This window comes from Hesperophylax consimilis, chromosome 22 (assembly GCF_061612785.1).
Source record: "Hesperophylax consimilis isolate HC1 chromosome 22, BYU_Hcon_1.0, whole genome shotgun sequence".
NCBI lineage: Eukaryota > Metazoa > Arthropoda > Insecta > Trichoptera > Limnephilidae > Hesperophylax > Hesperophylax consimilis.
In genome coordinates this window covers 21,445,739-21,466,873 of record NC_142857.1, presented here as the reverse complement: position 1 = coordinate 21,466,873, position 21,135 = coordinate 21,445,739, and the positions used below count along the sequence as shown (strand labels likewise).

General features: G+C 35.4%; 1 protein-coding gene across 1 annotated transcript in view; it reads left to right on the top strand.

The window, feature by feature from the left end:
- Positions 1-4,481: 4,481 nt before the first annotated feature.
- Positions 4,482-21,135, top strand: part of LOC149413228 (uncharacterized) — an 83,605-nt gene continuing 66,951 nt past the window's right edge. Inside the window, exon 1 of the mRNA XM_089645442.1 lies at positions 4,482-4,640. The gene's annotated coding sequence lies outside the window, so the exon portion shown is untranslated. The remainder of the gene's footprint in view (positions 4,641-21,135) is intronic.

Here is a 21,135-nt window from a genome sequence, read left to right as displayed (position 1 = left end):
TTCAAACAACAATTAATTGGTGGTGTTTTTCACCAGGGCGATACTGAGAGACCACAAAGTTATGAAAAGTGATAAAAAACTACTAGATTACATATGTAACTACAGGGTTTTCCAATAAGAGGTGTTATTTTGAATATCCCGCTATTTCGGTAGATGATACTTTTGAAGCTGGTATTTTTTGACATTAGACAAGTAAAAACTGCGCCATTAATACAAATGGAACGATACACGCTTCAACAACGCATTGAAATTATTAAAATTCACTTGAGTGAATCAAATGCAAATCATCTTGAGTGATGAGGCCCATTTCCACCTCGGCGGCTTCGTCAACAAGCAAAATTGTCGCATCTGGGGCTCTGAAAACCGAAGAATTATTGTTGAAAAGCCTCTCTTTCCTCAAAGTGTGACTGTTTGGTGCGGTTTATGGTCCGGCGGAGTCATTTGGACCTTACTTTTTTGAAAATGAGGCTGGACCAACAGTTACGGTGAATGGATTGCGCTACCGAGAGATAATTAATGATTTTTTATGGCCGAAATTGGATGGTATTGATCTGGACAACGTTTAATTTCAACGAAACGGCGCTACGTGCCACACAAGCAACGAAACAATTGATTTTTTTCTGGAAAAGTTTCTTTGAATATCCAAATAACACCTCTTATTGGAAAACATGTATTTAATCTATTGTTTGTTTCATCACTTTTCATAACTTTATAGCACTTTTTAAAAGTGTGTTGAATTGTGATTTTGAGGAGTTATCATGGAACCATTTTTATCTATTGTTTTTCTATTTTTTAAATTTATTTCTTATAATTAAAAATTATTAGTCATGTTGAAGTTGAACTAACTACATGTAAAAGCCCTCTGATAAATAAATAAATAAAATAAAAATTTATATGCTCAAGCGACCTTTGGATTGAAGTGAAGGAAAATGATACTTAGTACCTACAACTGTTAACTGACAAGTAGGAAAAACTTGGATTTTATTTCTGACGTCCGGTAGATAGGTACCTACCTCATAGGCTCAGTTTATCTTCGAGAGGCATAATTTGATATATACTCTATCCACCTGACCAAAAAAAATCAATCGGATATGTTTTGTTTATTCAAGTATGACGACCTTCAATGATTATTGTAATGGTCTATGCGTTTGTGCCGGGAGGTTGCGATTCTTAAATGTATCTTTTTAAACTTCATGTAATGTCCGTCGTTATGTGCGAAACTTCTATTTATTTTGGTAACCGCACACCTCAACACAACGACAATTCAAAAAACCTTTAAATTGTGATATAAAATCATGAAAAGCGATGAAACAAAAACTAGGTTAAATAGGTTAGTTTTTATCGCCTTTTATGACTTTATATGAATTTAAGGTGTGTTGAATTATCATTGTGTTGAGTTATCATGGAACCAATTTTATTTGATGTATTTGTATTATTTTCAAAATTATTCATTGAGTCGATGCCATACGTAGTAATGCAAAATCATGTGTTTTTGGTTTGAAAATTTGGTCGCCTATAAATGTTTCAGATGCTTTAATTAAATACTGCGAGTAGAATACATCTTGGCCTTTGAAGAAATCGAGTATTTTTTAGATAAGTCCTTTTTTTAAGCCCGGAAAAAAATAATGTATAAGGCCTCTGAAAACTGCTTTAAAGTTACGAACCCATTTTCGGTTATGATTTTATTGTATAATGTGGAAAATTAAGTTATTTATAAAATAATCTAAAAAAAATCAATATTTATGCCTGAACATCCACAAAATATAATAAAAGGCACTTGTTAACCATGTTTTTTACTTGCATAAATCAAAACAGGCGGATGATGTTAAGCGGGATTTTAAACCTTATCGCCATCTATGTAAGGGTTGTTATTGATAACGGCTCAATTTAAAATATTACACGACGTAGTGCATCGCCCTAAAAATAATATTTAGTATATTTGCGACACGTTCCAGAGTGGAAGATACTCTCAGTATCGCCCTGGTGTAAGACAACCATTCAGAATTAAAACGTTGCTAGAAATGGCTTTATCCTTGTTTGGTGACCAGGTCTGAATAGCCAGAGAAAGCTAATCACGGCATAATAACCCAAAAATTTAATCATATCCAATAAAACGATTTCACACATTTTATTTTGCCGTTTCGACAGCTTGATTATTTATTTACTAGTTGGGAATGGCTCACGTGCGTTATGTGGATGAAGCTTTGAGACAGCTTTGGAAGGCGTGTATGTGTACCGCCGCCCCGGGAACCATCAAATTCAAAACACACAGCTATACCATGCGTCACCCCGAGTGGTTAGCTGCATTTGTTGACTTAGCAAGGGCGCCAGGGTTCATGCGTTGAGGTTTGTTCAAATTTAGGCAAAGAACCCGTTTTCCAACAGCTGCGTAGCGGGTCGGATCCGGAGATGCCGATTGGGAGAGACCGTTTGTCCTCTCCAGCCGGACTCTCGACCTATCGTCGGATTCATTGGCTATTCATATGTGGTCACCAAATTTATCATTAATTAATTGTGAATTAATGATATATTTGTAATAAATTAATTGTTTAGTAACGCATCAAATAAAATTTATTTGCACACGCAGGGATTTTAATCCGCGTACTCCGGATTGTTAGTTGAGAGCCTCACCTCTCGACAAAGGAGATAAATTGATAAATAACTCCTATATCCGATAAAAAAAGTTTATTTGGCAGCAAGTCCGTCACTGCTATGATATAAAATTGAAAAAAGGTGGAACCATTTTATTACTGCCAACTGTTCGCGGCTTTGGACTCCGTTGCCTTTGAAGCTAACAAATATTCGCACCGAAAAAACCGGATGTTTCTCAACAGAGCTCATTTTGACTTCATTCAAAGAGATATTCCACCAAAACTACGTTTCGACTAATTTCATCAAAAAAATTGTCAACACATCTTTGAAAATTATTCTTATACTAAATTTATGGTGACTCAACTCTTTTCCAGACAGTTGATTCCCCGACCAGGGGGAAGGGGGGTAAAGGGGGGTTCAAACCTCCCCATCGACCTCGGAATTCTGTTAGAAAAAAAAAGTACCTACTTTTAAGGGGTTACATTTAATCTCGTCGAATTTAATGTTTCAAAGACCCAATCCTGTCTGATTACGTCTAAAAGGGATCCAAATGATAATCTAGTCTCCTTCAACGGAAGCAATCTTCCGAACAGGCCTTCCATTGATATGCTTGGTGTAACTATAAGTGACCAGCTCAGGTACGGGGGCTCCATCGAAGCCAGAGTAAAGTTGGCCTCTCAGAAGCTGGGCGTACTGTACACGGCCCGCAGATACTTTAATAGTACACAACTGCTGACCCTGTACAAATCGCAAGTGAATTTGGCAGCTACTGTCGAATTTGGCAGCCATCTCTGGTCCGGAGCCCCTAAATATCTGAAAAAAACCCTTGACTCTGTGCAAAAACGGGCGGTCCGTTTGATAGATTCCCCAATCTTAACAAACGGACTGCAATCTTTAGAGCACAGGCGTCAGGTAGGTATGCTGTCTTTGTTATATCGGTATTACAATGGAAGATGCTCTTAGGAACTAGCGTCATTGATCCCTTCGGCACCGGTGCGTAGTCAGGATACACGCCAAACGCGCGCCCAACATTTGTACATGGTTGACATTTGTCACATGAGAACGGGTCGCTTCTACGATTCGTTCTTGAGTTCAACAGCTCGGCTGTGGAACGAACTGCCGGCCTCTGTGTTTCCTCCCTCCTAGAACATGGGACTCTTCAAGACCCATGTTCACTCCTTCCTCTCCACAAAAAGACCCTCCACACAGCATCCCCAAAGATGACATAGGCCCTGAGGGAAATTATTTTCTTCAGGGCCTCCTGTGTAGAGTAAATATTAAAAAAAAACATTCCCAAAAAATAAAAATAAATTATTTGCATTTTTTTTCTTCATATTAACACCACACAGGATGTTATCTTTGGGGATGTTTTTAAGGGAAGGAAGGAGAGGAAGTTCTGAGAAGGTAAAAGGTATGAGGTTTGGGTAAGAATCTAGGGAGTGTGTTCATGAGTGCAGACACATGGATATATCCCTCCCACTGCAGCGCAAGGCGATGAGTCAAGAGACCAGTTGGAGTCTTCCCAAACCAGCCTCTCCCGATCTGGCACGCCACGCAGGTGACGGGCAGGCGCATCCTGAACACACCGAACATAGCGAACCACTTGAGGTAGAGGGTAGAGGTGTTGGTTATCAAATAAATAGTTCCCGGGAGGCGGTACCTACGCCCGCCTCCCAAATTGAACCAACCAAAATTCTTCGCACAGAGTAGAAATACATAAAACAAACCAAAATAAACAATAAAATTCAAATACCCCGCTGGAAAATTATATTTCCTTTGGGAATGACTTTTAGTGCGAAGTTTCACCGCAGCGGTGCTAATCTCGCACATGCGCATCCTCTCACCAAAACAGATTGATCTGACGCGCGCCGTTGTTGTCTGCTGGACCTTTCTCTCAGTAAAAATCATAATAAACAGGCCAGCATATATTTTTGCTGACTTCTGACAATTTCGGACATATATAATTGAAGTTATAAAGTGATTTAAAGTTTGGTTTCTCTCACAAAAGCCCCGGGAATTCGGTTTTGGATTTCTTACTTTGTTCTCAGGTGAGAGATGCTCATATATTATAATATGCAAGGGAATCAAGGTATTTTTGTTGTGTACGTAGTCGCTTTTAAACGCACGAAAAACTACCAAAAACACGCTATTTTCACCAAATTCATGTCTAAAATACGTGCTATTACATTGATTTGACAACTACATCGTGAAACTAATGTTTTCTTAATTGCATGCATAAATTATTTCACGATTTCCAACACGTGTTTTGGAAAATTGAAAGAAAATTAAAACAGTGTTTTTGTTGTAGTTGGATTTAAGAGCGTTTTTCTTTGAAAAAAAAATCTCTTTTTATCGATTCGGACTTTTTTTCTTGGACGAGGCCAAACACGATGAAATAATATATATGTATAAAATTTCAAACACGAATGGGAAACATAACTAAGTAACGAGTGTGAAAACAATTGAAAATTTAATATGCGAATTTTTCAGTAATGATATATATTTTCAAATGGAAATTATTTTTTTCGCGGAACATTATATTAACGTTAATTTTCTCAGCGTCGGGCAATGTTATCGCAAATTGTTGCCAACAAGGTACGAGGTAAGTAATTACCCCTGTTCAGATCGAGTAACTAAACATTTTTAAGCAGGAATTGGATTCTAACTATGATTGGGGACGATGTGGAAATATACGTAATTTTGTTTGTATGAATTTTGATTTCTTTTACAATAATTCCGCACAGGAGGCCACGAGAAAAATAATTTTCCTTACGGTCTACACCACCTTTGAGGATTCTGTGCAGGTACTTAAAGACCTTTCTCTTCCCCATCTCCATCCCTTCCCCACTCCCTTCAGCCTTGGAGATGCCTTAGTCCCACTGGCTCTGAAGAGTGGCGAGTATTTGGGGCTGTTATGCCAACATGATTGCGAAGGAAAGTCTAAAGCTAGAAAAGCTGGCTAAATTAGATCTGGTCACTAAAATTTTATGATTGTGTCTTTTATCTGAAGCGAATTGTAAATATTTCATGTACATATTTTAATCCAGTTTATTTGTAGCCACCATCCTAAACAATAACGCGTCATTTACCCAGCAAATGAACTTACCGTTCTACTACGGAGGTAATAAATATTTAATGTTTTACTACGAAGGTACCTTTACTTACTCTGAAATATGGGCAGTAAAACAAATCGTTCAATACCAGATACTGTCTATACTGACTAATCAATACATATTAATAATGTAAACGTTTTTCACAACGAAGCTATATACCTGGAATTACGTTGTGGGCATGTCCGTGGAAATTAATCAATTTTTTTAAAGGAAAATTCAATTTATTCGGGATAGGGTGAGAGAGGATATAAGTAGAGCTGGGTCAATCGATCATTTTACCAGCGTCGTGAACAGGTCCGCCGTACGCCGTATCAGGTCATACAAGACCCGAAACCCGATCACCCGTCACCTGGCTACGTTCACTTTCGTTTAACGTGGGTAGGTAACACATTCATAGTATGATTTTTTTTATCAAGCCTATTAGAGATCAATCTTCCCGTCAGGGAACCAGTTCCAAAAGTATCTGAAAGAAGAAGTGGTTCTATTTTTTACATAGGTCTCCAGTAACAGGAAACTGAAACCACAATGATAGCCTATTATGAATTTCTGGAACCTACCATCTTTATTAGTCTGTCGCGAGAAAGTGATTCGAGATATGATGCCCGGTCTACAAAATTTATACTCATGTATCTTCTATTGTATATAGCATTTTGCCACGCCACACCGGCATCTGGGTCGCGATACCCGGGTGCTGACGATCTATGGCGTTCGCCTCGCCTCACTGACACCCGGCACCGGCAACCACTACAAAGTGAGAGCGGGTCGCGAGACCCGGGTGCTGACAATCTATGTGCGCTCGCTTTACCATCCGTCACCCGGCACCCGGGTCGCAAAAGTAGGTCTAATGAGTGGGTCGCGAGACCCGGGTGCTGACGAAAAAATAACCCGCCCTTTGGAAGATCGTGAGCTTCGTTTTAAGCGAACAGTGAAAAAATTGGGTAAAAAAAACACTTATCTCTGCTAAATAACCTATTTCAAACCAAAGATTAAAAAAAATGCTAGATATATCTACGAGTGTTGAGTGATATGTTATACACAGTGTTCGTGTGGCACTTTCTTAAATTATTAGAGATAACTCAATTTATTAGGAATAACTAAAATTGGACAAGTCTATCCGAGAGTAGATCTAGATAGTAAATATATTCGAGTAGATCTTTGCAAACATTCTAAAAAAAGATGACAGCCAAAAAATGTTGGAATTACTTGACGATATTTTTGGTAATAATTCATTAATTGAAATATGTGATTGTTAAAAATGACCGAATTTAATTAGTTCTCAATAGCACGATTGAGTTCAAAGATCGGCCCCGGTAAGTCTAGAGCAAGACTGCCCAACCTTTTTAACAGTTGGGCCAAATTGACGATTTTGAATCACTGGCGGGCCACTGAATACCTGACGGTTCCTATTTCCATGGGGGTGGGGGGGTTGTTAGAGAATTTCTATAAAACATAATTCCCCACAAAAAAAATTCAAATGAGTGCTCCCCACAAAATATTTGAAATCCATGGGGGGGGGGGTTGTTACGGAACTTCGCTGAGAAAAAATTCCGCGCACCCAAAATTTCAAATTGGCGGATTGGCGGGTTTTTTGAAAATGGTTCACGCGGGCCACTTATAATTCGTTCGCGGGCCACATTGTGGCCCGCGGGCCTGGGGTTGGGCAGCCTTGGTCTAGAGGGTATGGGTTCGAGTCCACGTTGTAACTCGTTTGCGGCAAAGGGTCAAAGGATTGTATGAGGTGATTCGCGAATGATAGTATATTCGTTTTGCTTTTTTATAAATGTGCAATAATTGCTTGGCGCAGGGATTTTTATTATTAATAATAACGCAGCTAAACTAAACACGGTAACTAAACGTAAATAATAATAATTTTATCATTATGGGATAGTTAAATTAATTAATTATTTATTTTTAAGTTGGTATCGGCTAGGTGCGTTGCGTGGGTGCTGTGAAGATGTAGCCATAGAAGTATCGAATTTCAAGAAGGAACACGGTACACTAAATATTCAATGTACAGAGTTATGTAATTATATAAAATTAAGTGAAACTGATAGGGTAATTATTTGATCAGGCTATAATTTAATTATTGGTTTCCGTATTAATTACAAACGTAATTGAGTTTATTTGTATCACTAAATATTCATGATAATAATACAATCCTCCCAACCATCACCCGGCTTTGCCCGAATTTTCAGTAATATTTTTTCGTATTTTTTTAACACTTTCAGACCGAGCGTGTGATTGTAATTACATGGTTTTCAGAATTATTTCGTCATTTAGAACAAAAAAATCATTGGGGTATGTTTTGAGGCTGAAGGTACTGGGGATGGGAAGGAGATGGGAAAGAGGAAGGTGGTGAAGTACCTGGATATTCAGATCTAGTCACCAAACACGTCCAAAGTCATTTAAAGCTACGTTTCAATTCTGAATGGTGGTCTTACACCAGGGCGATACTGAGAGTATATTCCACTCTGTAACATGCCACAAATATACTATATATTATTTTTAATTAGTAATTTGTGAAATAACACACACACCGGGATTTGAAACCGCGACCTCCAGCTTGCTAGTCGAGAGCCTTACCCGGCGACCACGGACGCCGTCATTATCTAGAGCGAATACAAATTGACTGTTTTCGTTTTCCAATTGGTATAACTGGCTTATTGGATTTTAGCTACCAATTTACGCGGTAGCAATTTTCATATTTTGAAACGTGATATGTGTGTTTAATCTCAACCGAAAGTTGAAATTATATTTATCGCTATTGAAAACAATATTAGCGATTCCTAAATGAAAATTTGAAACAGAAAAGATTCGGTCACATCTAGGACCGTATCTTTTTTATAATTTTTCTTTTTCAAATTTTGGTTCAGGAATCGTCTTCAATAATTAAGTATTACAATTTGAGGTTTTACTCATTAAGTTATACCAATTTTTTTTCATTGTTTATTTTTAAGTAATTTAAAAAAAAATTAAATGTTCTGTGTTTGGTACACTGAGTAAGATTTGCAATTTTATCTGAAGCTCGCCCTCTGAGACCGAAAGGTTTTTCAAACGAAAGTAGCAATAACCTCTAAACTATTGAGAGGAAAAAAAACGTTAAAATTTTTCAAATAACTCAACTCACTGTTGTCAAACATAAAATATTTTCTAATACTTTAATTTTTAATTCAGGTCTGAAGGGTTTTTTTTAGTTTATTTATTCTCATTTCTTTAGACATATGATACATAATAACAAATAGTTTAAAAAATAAATGAAAACTCACTAAAGCACTGCCTGAGTGTGGGTAATAAAATACGATTACTATATTTCCAAGTACCTAAAGTATAAAATACATAAGTAGAATACGTAAAAAGGTTAAGAGAAAACATAATGTACTACAGTTTAGAAAGTTACAGCTAAGGATAGATAAATTTATAGAAAAAGCGTTTCAATATCTGCGTCATTCAGCCATAATTTTACCTCTTTTACATATTTTATCATTTTATTTATCATTTGAGTTTGTAGTGGTAGAAGGTTAAATGTACGAGGACCAATGAAACTGCTATGTGTCTGCATTAATTTTTACGAATATTAACTAATTTAGATTTTTTGTATAATAAGTCCGTAGAGAATGTGATGAATGATGAATTAGAGGTTAATGTGTAGATTTCAAATAAACAGTGTGGCGTCATATAATTTTTTGACAGTTAATTAACTATTCCAAAGCTCTTTAGTTTTAATATTAAGAGTGGATGATACCCTTAGTGTCGCCCTGGTGTAAGAAGACAACCATTAATAATTGAAACGTTACTTGAAATGGCTTTAGCTGTGTTTGGTGACCAAATCGGAATAGCCAGGTATTCCTCCACCTTCCTATTCCCCATTTCATTCCCCTCCCTCCTCTCCAATACCCTCAGCTTCATAACATTCCCCGATCGGGGATGCCTTAGTCTCACCGGCTCCAGACAGTTAGGACAGTGGGGATTTCAAAAAAGTTCGTGATGGAAACAAGATTGCAAGATACAGGGTTTTCCAATAAGAGATGTTATTTTGATATTCAATCGTAAAAGATCAATGGTTTCGTTGCTTGTGTGGCACGTAGCGCCGTCTTGTTAAAAGTAAACGTTGTTCAGATGAATACCATCCAATTCCGGCCATAAAAAATCATTAATCATCTCTCGATAGCGCAATCCGTAACTCACCGTAACTGTTGCTCCAGCCTCATTTTCGAAAAAGTAAGGTAATCACTCAAGATGATTTGCATTTGATTCACTCAAGTGAATTTTAATAATTTCAATGCGTTGTCGAAGCGTGTATCGTTCCATTTTTATTAATGGCGTAGTTTTTACTTGTCAATTGTAAAAAAATGACAGATTCAAAAGTAACATCTACTGAAATAGCGGGCTATTCAAAATAACACCTCTTATTGGAAAACCTTGTATAAAAGCCTTGCCTTTTATCATAGACAGCCCTTACATTCTAGACAGAATAGCCGTGCAAATTTGATGTCGCCAGAGCTCCCGCTCGAGAGTTTTGTTGCTTTATACAGCTGTCGATGTTGTCATACTTCTCAGTTGATCTCAATTTGCTTCGAAAGCTAAAACGGACCAAGAATCAGGGTTTAACCGGGACCTTTCAAATGCCAAAATTTCAAAACGGCTGACTTCAACTTGATCTTTATGAAAACTGTCGAGAGTTTGAAATAACCCAGCCTATGGTTATATTTCAAGTTAACTTGTGACAATAAGTGGCTTTTGTGTAGTTTTTCTATCATTGTAATTACATATCTTTTGAAAGATCTCTAGAGGAGAATTTCGTGAATTGAATATAAAGGATGGTAACCAACATTTTTACAATTTTTCAAGTTTATTTATTTTGTTGCAAATCATACTGCAATGAACATTACTTTGCTTTGTCTTATAATAAAAGTTTATTAAAAATAAAACTATTCGAGGAACGAACAAGGGTTGGGATAGCCGTATTTCGAAGGGCTATTCCACACAGATAAAGCATGGATAAAGCCTATGGCTTATGACAGGCGAATGCGATAACACAATTTGTAAGGTTAATTCACAGTCAGCTTACCGGGTGGCGAACGAAATCTGCATCTCGAGAATTATCTGTCAGCACTGGAACGGTGATCGTTGTACGGTAGCACTCGTTATGTTGAATTGGATTGCGATAGTTGCGATAAAATACGTTTAAGAGACTATTCCGATAAATAACCGGCGATAGTACACCCATTAGTTTTGACAAGACGAACGTTTCGATGCGATTGCACGGCTCACGGCACTCCGTGATTATAGTTGACGTGTGTGAATTCAAACTGTACAGTTCGAATTCTGACCATACTATTTGTCAGCACATGGCCTGTCAAAAGCAAATCGGCGTGACGGAACAAAAACTACCCTTAATTTTTTACGAATTATCTTATTTCAATGCATCCAATCATTGAAAATTCTATATCTCAAAACTTGTTTTTGTCAGTTAACATGGTCTACACCCGAGCAGCTCAAATATTACAATGCCTCAAATGAAAAATTTGAAAGAGAAAAGACACAAAATGATTTCGTCATTTTTAACTGTATCCATACTTCGACTGAGAACTACCAAAATGATCTTGATTTTCTTAACTCAATCCGAATTATATTGTAATCAAGATAGTGTCTTTGATAAACATTGTCTTCGATGATTAAATATTCCATACTTTTAAATGTAGCTATAACTTGTGTTATCCATTATAAATAAATTAAACAATATAACTTGTTTGAAATACTATATTTTTTATATCAAAGCCGACCGGTTTCGGAAAAACCATTTCTTCTTAAGGGCAAAATAGGCCTGGATATTCATAATGGTGTTGTGCAGCTGTATAACTATACTAAAAAAACGAGTGAATATGTATTATTAGTAAGTGTTGAAGTGGGGGTGGAGGCGTGGCTAGGGATTAATAAAGAGTGGGGGGAGGAGATAGAAGGGACAGTGAATGGGAACATATCTAAGATGGGACTTTATGACAATATTTTTTTGTTTATTGATAATGGACTCGTATCAGTAAGGGATTCCTTAATTAAAAATTATAAGAAATTCTAATTGTAGTATTTGATGCGTTTGACAGTGCAAACAATACAAATTATTTACGGTTGATACCCGAATTTTTATTCTCTTAAAATGTTTACTATTCAATAACGTTCAATTTAGAACGTTATTGAATAACTTTTATTTATTTAAGAATAGGTAGAGGTAGGTATATGTATTTTGTCCTGAAAAAAATGACTTTGGCATATGCGGCAAGCGCCGACACCCAACTAAACAACTTGATGACTTAATAATTTAATAAGTAAACGTATAAGATAGACTGCCTGCTTTCTCTCCTACCCGCTGTAAACAAACCACTACTTCAAAAATACGTAGATGCTTCGTAGCACGCATCAAACGACACTAGAGGCTTCGATCTACGGTCTACAAGGGGTGCCTCTCCAACCGGATCACGAATAATTCTATGAAATTCTTAATAAATAAGTGATATTCAATATTAGTCCATTTTGATCTGTGTGGTCGGTCTCCGCACCGGCACCCTTCACGAAATATGAGAGCTGATGACCGAATCTTTTTTTTAAAGTAACCCGATCACTCATCGCTTATTCGTGATTACAATGAGCGAGTAGTTCACTATCGATCCATGAACAGTTTGAAACAGTTGTTTCAGAATAGCGAAAAATGCTTCTCTAGTCTCATTTTCCATCAGGCATCCTTCGTAACTTCTAAATTCTACAGTATACGGTCTAAGGACACCCCATACCGTTCTATAATTCATCAATCTGAATGGTTGTCGTATTAATGCTAAGGGAAAACAAGACAAAGGCCTCCGAGAGGCCGTTTGACTAAAGCCGCCAGCTTATTTGATGAGTTTTCAACATTTCTCTAATTTATTTTACAAAGCAAACAAACGGAATTGAACAGGACAGCTAAGCACCATTTGTAGTGAAAGCAAGCTAGCTTTTTGACAAACAACAAACAAATAATAGGATTGATTGAAAAACTTCAAAACTTTGTCCTAGTTATGCCCGTAGCGGTATTAAATCAGTCTCATATAAATAAATAAATGGAACGAACTCGTATTACATTCATTTTGAAATCATAATATTATTACAATGGAATACAACCAAGAATCAGAAATTTCTTAAATTGCATAATACAAACATATCCCAGAGGATAACATGTCGAGAAGTAAAAAAATCCGCCCAGAGGGTAAGTACGAAATGAATCCCATACGTGCGTTAAAATTTGCGACCATGGGGTTTTTCTGTCCTAAGAAATAATTCACACAAAACTTACTCGTCACGCTTCAGAAGTAAACCGTGCGAGTACGCAAACCTTAGGAATTTGTTAGCTATGCGAGTGCGCAGCGACTATGAGAGATTTTTTGACATCAATTTTGCACGGAATTGTATTTTTTTCTGTGATTAACTTGTTTTAAGTTGTTATTAAAACGTTTAAAGTTTTTTTTACCAGATTTCCTTTTTACACAAGAGTTCCAAATGCTACTAAACATCTGGAGCCAGAGAGACTATGGCATCGCCAATTGGGATATATCTTGATGGTGAAGGTAGTGGGGAGGGGAATGAGATGGGGAATGTTAGGAAGCTTTATAGATGCACGCACAGATGGCAGTGCATAGAGCTTGCGGGGAAGTCCGCAAGATGGAGACAGTGGCCAGTAGTCGCCAGGGCCAGTGGGAAGGCTCCCAGAGAAACTAACTGTTTCAGATTCCAATTAGCCAGCTTCTAGCTAGGTCGACTATCGAGTCACCAATATAATACGCGGAGTATTAATAAATCGCTGATTAATATAAAGAACCAATTATTTATAAAACTCCTTCCACGACGAGTTGGAGAACTGTTTGTGCGAACATAACAGGGAAGAATGAAAGTCGGGAATTATCTGGCTATTCACACTTGGTAACCAAACATGGCTAAAGCCATTTCATGCAACCCAATTCTGAATGGTGGTCTTACACCAGGGCGATACTGAAAGCATCTTCCAATCTGGATTAATTCACTAACACCAAGCAGCAAACGGGGTACTTCTGGTTCCTTCTCGAATGACACATCTGGTGGTGCGACAGTCTTTGACAAATGATCTTGGCGATCCTTGATCCAAGATTAAAGCAGTCAATTGTCTTTGGTCAATTGGCCAGAACCTCTTTACAGTAATGCTGCATGTCCATAGCGGCATGGACATTAACAACATCCATTTCACCAAAATTTAGCAAGAGGATATAAAAATACGACATTTTTTTAGTATGGTTGGTGACTATCCAATCATTCCGGGTAGAAGTTTGCCTTGCCGGGCTAAAAGATACTCCGATTACTTCGGATTCACATTGTTCCTCACTTTTAAAAAATAAGTCTCGTACGATCTTGATTCGCCAGCAACACAACAGTTTGTTTGTCTCGTGTTTTGTTAAAGAGTTATATTTTTCTTCTATCATAATCATAGACAAATATTTGAATACCAGTGCATAAAAGCATCAAATACAAATTATTGTCTGGGAATGTAGGTACCCTTTATAGTTGCATATTTTATATGTAACAGGATCTCCGACAGTTTAATAAACGAGTCCACCACCAGTGTAGTCTTGCCTTCAGTCCAAATGGGTTTCCTCGATGTTTGAAATTTTGATCGTTTAGAAATATTTCAGATGCTTTAAATTAATACAGCGAGTAAAACGCATCTTGTCCTTTGAAACGATCGAGCATTTCATTGTTTTGAGTCTTTTTTAGGCCCAAAAAAAGTATCATGCACGTAAAAACTGCTTTAAAGTTCAAAATCTTCTACTTAGAACCCATTTTCGTTTATGGTTTTATTGCATAATGTGGCAAATTAAGTTCTTTAGAGAAATTATCGTAAAGCATTTAAATAAAAAACACACTTTTAGCTATGTTTTTTTATTGCACAATCAAAATAGACGACTGGTGTTAAGCAGAATTTATCACCTACACACTTTATTGTCATCTACATAAGGTGTGTTGTTGTTGGCAGGCCGATTCAAAATGTTACACGTCTTGTCTTAAAGCGTTTTTTTCCTTTTTCTTTCAAGGTCTTTTCCCATTTCTTCTTAGAACTCTAATCAACTTTGTATCCTTCTTAAACTTAAAACTTTCGATGAGAGAGTCTAACTCCAGAAGTCAGCCGACTTAAGCCCCCGCATTTCTACTGATTTATATCTAGTTTCTCTTTAACACTTTAAGTTTTTAAGTTCCAAAAATAATGTATTTATTTATTTATTATTCATTAACGCCCTAACGGGCTTTTATAGAGGAAATTGACAAATTTTGTATCTTAAATGTAACATAATACATAACCATATACAAAATAAATAAAAATCAAATGCTTATACTAAGATTAACGTCAAATTTAAATAAAAACACCTGATATTGTAAATAAAGCTAAGTATCAAATATTAAGTAAGTATGTATATACTGTAAATTCGTATATGTATACAATTATTCATGTTTGTTGCCAACCAGTAAGACTGAAAACAAGAAAATAATTTACTTGTTATGTTATTTTTAAGATAATATCTATACATTTGTTAAATGTAAATTATATGAAATTACCCAAAAATTATTAAAAACATATTTTTTTCTGTCATTTATTATGTTATAGGCATGAAAAAATTCACAGTATATATTTAAATGTAACTAAAGTATTTGTCAAGAGATTTGCTCTATATCAAACGTGTCGTGTTTATTAAATATTATTATCGTTTTTTTTATATTAGCGCGCTCCTTCTAACTTCGTATTTAAATATCTCCCTTTTAAACCATCTTTGAACGCTTACTACGGGGCCTTAAGAGTTTCAATATTCCCCGCGTGGGGTTGGCGATGAGGATAGATCGTCAAACCAATCTGTCTAGAAAAGCACTTCTTGCTCCAGTCACCTTCATATTATTTGATCTTATGTTATCCCGACTCTTGACACTGACCCAATTCAAATGTTTGACTTCACTTGTCTTTGTACTTTTATAATTCGTGGTTAATTTCAAAATCTACTATGTGTGCTAAGTGTATTCCTATATATCCAATCCCATCACAATTTTCTTCGATAGGTAATAATTTTTCTCATCAGAGGTTTAATATTTGTATTTTCGTTATAAGATTTTTCACTAGACAACAATTAACTTTATTTTCATAGGAAAGGTATTGATAATTCTAAATATCCTACTGGATGGCGTCCAGATTTGGTATTAGTCAAAATATTTCACCAATAAATTGAGATATAATATGTGTCGACGCCATAGACATATGAATATTAGTAGACCTGCCCTAAGTGATTAAAAGAGTATTATCCCCACTCCCCATACCGGTTCCTTTGGAGCCGGCTGTGCTCGCGTATGGCCTCAAGTGAAATTTGAAAACGTGACGTCATCATTCTTGTGCGAACTATGGTCGAGGCATCATCGTTCATTTTACGAAATAACACGGCAAAATGTTGACTTGTACTATGAAAACTTGTAAAAATAGATGTGAAAAAGAGAATAAACCCAATTTTCGTATTACATTCCATATATAGGTAAGCATTATTTTACTTTATTTTAAGCATATTCACATCGTATAATATGAATCAGTTGTTACTATCACATCGAGAAACGTCTGGACGCGAAACACAAAGCTGGTTGGTTGCTGGGAAGTAAATTATGAACATTTATAAAAGTGTCTTAACTAAATACTTAAACGAAATATTCGACTCTGAAAATAGAACCGAATTTTTTTGCCGAATTTGGACTTCGCAAATTTGTTCATAACGTAGCGAGTAATTTGCGCTCCCATGTAAAAATGTCTATTCATTCAAAAGCAGATTTTACTTTTAAGAAGTAAATGGTGATATTATAATGCGAGATGCCTATTTACTGTCAGATTGATTTATTGACGAATCACAGTCAGCTTCACTCCCTTCGTTCTTCAACAGTTGATTTTACCCCTCGCCATTATCTTCTCGTCTATTAATTCCTATGTCTGTGGTCGACGCCATCTAGTAGGAGATTTGGCATTATCAATACTTTTCCTACAAAAATAAAATTGGTTGTTTTCTTGTGCAAAATCTAATGAGCAATAATTGTTGAATGAAAAATACCAGTACTTATTGAATAATTTGGCGTGTTTTGAATAAGCCAACATAGCGCAGTTGGTATAGCAGCTGACTGGCAATCAGAAGGCTGCGGGTTCAATTCCCGTCGGCGGCATGTATTTTTTCAATTTATATAGGTGTTTCAGGCGTTAAAAATCAATTTTCTTTAGTGTATTACAACGTGTTTGTAGATAAATATTTATTAATTATTATAAATTAGTTAAATATGTGTAACACCAATGCTATATTTATGCTACAATGCGAATTTACTATTCAAGTGCACTAACCATTACAAAAACCGAAAGAATATATTTTAAATTGATGAAAAATGAAAACTAATTTTATATCTGAATTGTTATTACATCAATAAACTAAAAACATAAAATAACTAATTATCTAATAAGAACAGAATGTTTGTTATTTTATTGTGAGGTTTAATTTCCCACAAGTAATGAACAGAGCTTCAGTTAAGATAAGCGTGAACAATACAATGTGGTTAATTTAACAGTGATAAAACAAATAATTCTAGACAAACAAGACAGATTAATATTATACGTTAAAACTACATGATTTGTTATTTTAGCATTCTTAACATTTGGGAAGACGGGTATACAAAACACTTTTAAGAGGAAAGTCAATATATGTATACAAGTCATAAATTTGTATATTCTTATAAAATATACGTAAGTTTTTAAAATTCAGTGAGGAAACGCTCGATTTTTGCGTAAACGTGATTCTTATTTATTTTGTGAAAAATTTTATAAGAAAGAAAAAGTTAATGAAGGGAAAATGTCACAGATAATCTTAGCTATAATACTGTATTTTTTTAAGTTATTTCTTATATTGCTTTGTTATATTTCTAATGAGTATATTTTTTTAGTAGTCTACACTTATATTTTTTGTAAAGTAATTTTATTTTAATTCCACTAAAAGGAAACGATATCAAAAGCTTCAACTTATCCAAAACATATTTTTTGGTATTTGTAATGTAAACCGATTCGTAGTAAACAAAAATAGTAATTTAACATTATGTTTCGCCTTGGTTATATATCTTACTATATGCCTTACTAATTAGACGTGTTTTAAATTTTACGCAACTGATAAAATAACAATTAATGTGGGGTAAATTTAAAACAAGTGTTTGTAACTAAGAATTTTCATTCCTTAACACCATTCCTATTGTCAAGCTATGCTGTGACAGAACATCTATTCTGCCGTGTGGTATCTTGAACAAGTCTTGGCGACGACTAATATATTAACTTTCACAAAGTTAATAGATATATTAAAGAATTAAAAATATAAATTCATTACATTTATTGTATGATGCAAATGCGAATGGTAGCAGAAGTCGGGGAGGCCCGAGGAAGACATGGCACGATCAAGTGAATCAGATACTCGAGTCGGGCCATGTCAAGAGTCAGAATAATAGAAGAGTATGTATGAATGTGAATGAGGCAAGAAGTGTGTGCCATGACCGAGTTGTTTGGCGGTCCGTCCTCTCTGCCTACCCCTGCGGGGAAACGGCGTGATGGTTAGTTAGTTAGTTACATTTATTGTATTTTTCTACATTTTTTGTAGTTAGGTCGATAAAGCGCTTTCAAGCAAAACCACTTACCAAAACCTCCTAGATCACAACGCCAAGACGCTGAATCAAATCAGCCTCTTTTGAAAAAATATTAAAACGATTTTTTTTTGTAAAATCCCATACAAGTTAAGAGGCTGCTTTGATTGAGTTTCTTTTGATGTTTTGCTTATGGTTTTGTGATTCGGATGGTTTTGGTGCAATTATCCCTATCTTGCATTACCACAACGATGCGTGGGTGGGAACCATACGCATTTGCCTTCTTAGTTACTCACCGGTCGTTATAAACACCATCGAGGTTATATAAAATACACATTGCTATAAATCATGAATATATCTAATAAGTATATCAATTACCTGAAAATAATTAATATTATTAATCTGTCCAAAGTAAAATTTTGAATACGAAATAATTATAGTGGTCAATATTGATATATTATAAACACATTATAAATAATTAACGATTTGTGACAATGTCACTGATACGATATTTCATATCAAGAACATACTTGTGACATTAAAACATTATTCAATATACTGTTATTGAGAAAAATGTCGCACTAATGGCAAGGTGATCTTCGTACTTCATTCGTATAGACACTCGATGGTTTGGTGTCTATTTTTTGTATGCGTTTTTTATGAGATATTTTCTTAATGTTATTCGAACAACAACAAAAATTATAAATATTTTTGGTCAGTCGATTTTTTAAAATAAGAAGCTAAATGTACCTATCTAAATCAGTAAATAAAATCATAGCGGTGAGCTATGGCGTCATGGAATTTGCTTAGTATTTTTAGATGAGCGAATATATTTTCGATTAGGGATCTATGAAATATTCAATTTAACTGCAAAAAACTAAACGCTCTCGTTAAGAGAAAAAGTTTTTGAAGATGTCGAATATATATTTTTTTTAATTTGAACGAAAACTAGAGAAAATAATTGCATAATGAAGTTTTTCTCATTTAGGGCGATATTAATTAACCCAAAAACATTATATTATAATTAAGTAAATACAAATTTAAATAAATAATACTATTTTTTTATAAGTTAACAATATAATATATTATTTATTTATTTTTTGAAAAATAAAAAAATAAAAAATATGATATGTTTTTAATTTTTGGTTTTTCTTTTATATACTCGAATTCAATTTATTTATAAAAATCGGTTCATATACATTGATGTATTATAATTTAGTTGAGGCATGAAGCGAAAAAATAGGTTCCGCTTTTTACCTCAAACTCTTTCAATGATCTAACTAACTAAAACTACCGAATCCGGTCTACGCGCACCGCTAATCGCGTTATAATAGTGGAACAAGTATCGACGCGATATTAGTTGAATATATTAAAATAAATAAATAAAATAAAAATGCAGTTTTACAAATTGATTTTATTTTATTTTTTGCAATCCAGTATTGATTAGAAACGAACTTTACCACCCATATATAAAGCAGAGTAATCTAGTAAAATAGTATTTGTGCATTAATCTACAAAATGTATACAAAGCTCTTTGACAGAACGGCAGGTTCCTTGGCTCTAGAGATCAGAGGTTACTGGTCAACAACCTAAGTCTCTAAAAAAAATATTACGCATATTTTTTTTTTCAATGCGCACAATAACATTAAAACATCGTTCTTTAAATCACTACTTGTAATACTAGATTTGGATAGCCAAGTACTCTCCAAACATTCACTTCCTTTTTTTTCTTTTCTCTGCTTCATTTTCTTCGGCTTCACAAATTATTTGAGAATTTTTGTAGAAGGAATAACACATTATTTGTTGATGTTTTTATTCCGGTTTTCGAAGAACGAAATTTCGAAAGCCTTGACAGAATCCATATATAGATATTCGTACAATACATACGCCCTTTTTTGTATGTTTCGTTTGTAAAATGTAGTTTCTTTTGTACTGTAAAAATTACATTTCCATCAGTCATTGGCGTGTGGGCCTACGATCCTTGAAGCACCCCCAACAAAAAAGATTTATGGTTTCCAGGAAAGGATTTTTTTTTCAGTCTTCTGGGGAAAACCGAAGCGTTTGGCTGATAATTTATTGGCTTAAATTTTTACCTTGAAATCAACAAAATGAATGTGAGATTTTTTTCCTAAATTAATTGCCGCCGAAGGAAAGATATTGACGCATTAATGTAGGCGCTAACCAAAAGAGAATGTAATACAAGAAACACTTCATCACTTAAGTGGGTAAAGATCATAATTATAAATTCAATGTTTTCGTAGAAAGCCACCAACATGGACTTTGACATTATATTATTTGAAATGAAAGAGAATCCTCCTATTAACCTCTCACTTCAGAAGATAGGTGGAAACTAGGTGCCGATCTGAAAAATGCCCATCTCGCGCCCGATCGCGCTGAGAGACAGCCTGGATTCTCACTGCTTCGTAAACTCTGGTCCGTGATCAATAGGATAAGGTCCTCCCACAGCTGCCTTGAAGAGTCAGGCAATGTGTTACGGGGTACGGTGCAGACTATCTAACTTTTGGTCAAAGAATGCCCGCTACATTCATTCCCTGGCGGGATCGATGAGGTTCACAGGGTGACGTCTGAGACCTTAGACTGGTTCACTGATCTAGATGTTCCCTCTGACCCCCTTACCATACGAAAGTATAAGAATTTTAAATGAAATGATCTGTGTACGAATCGCCAATTTATGGAATCGCGAGATTCGTGGGATGCACTCTCAGAATCCCCCTAGTGAAAGACCACATAA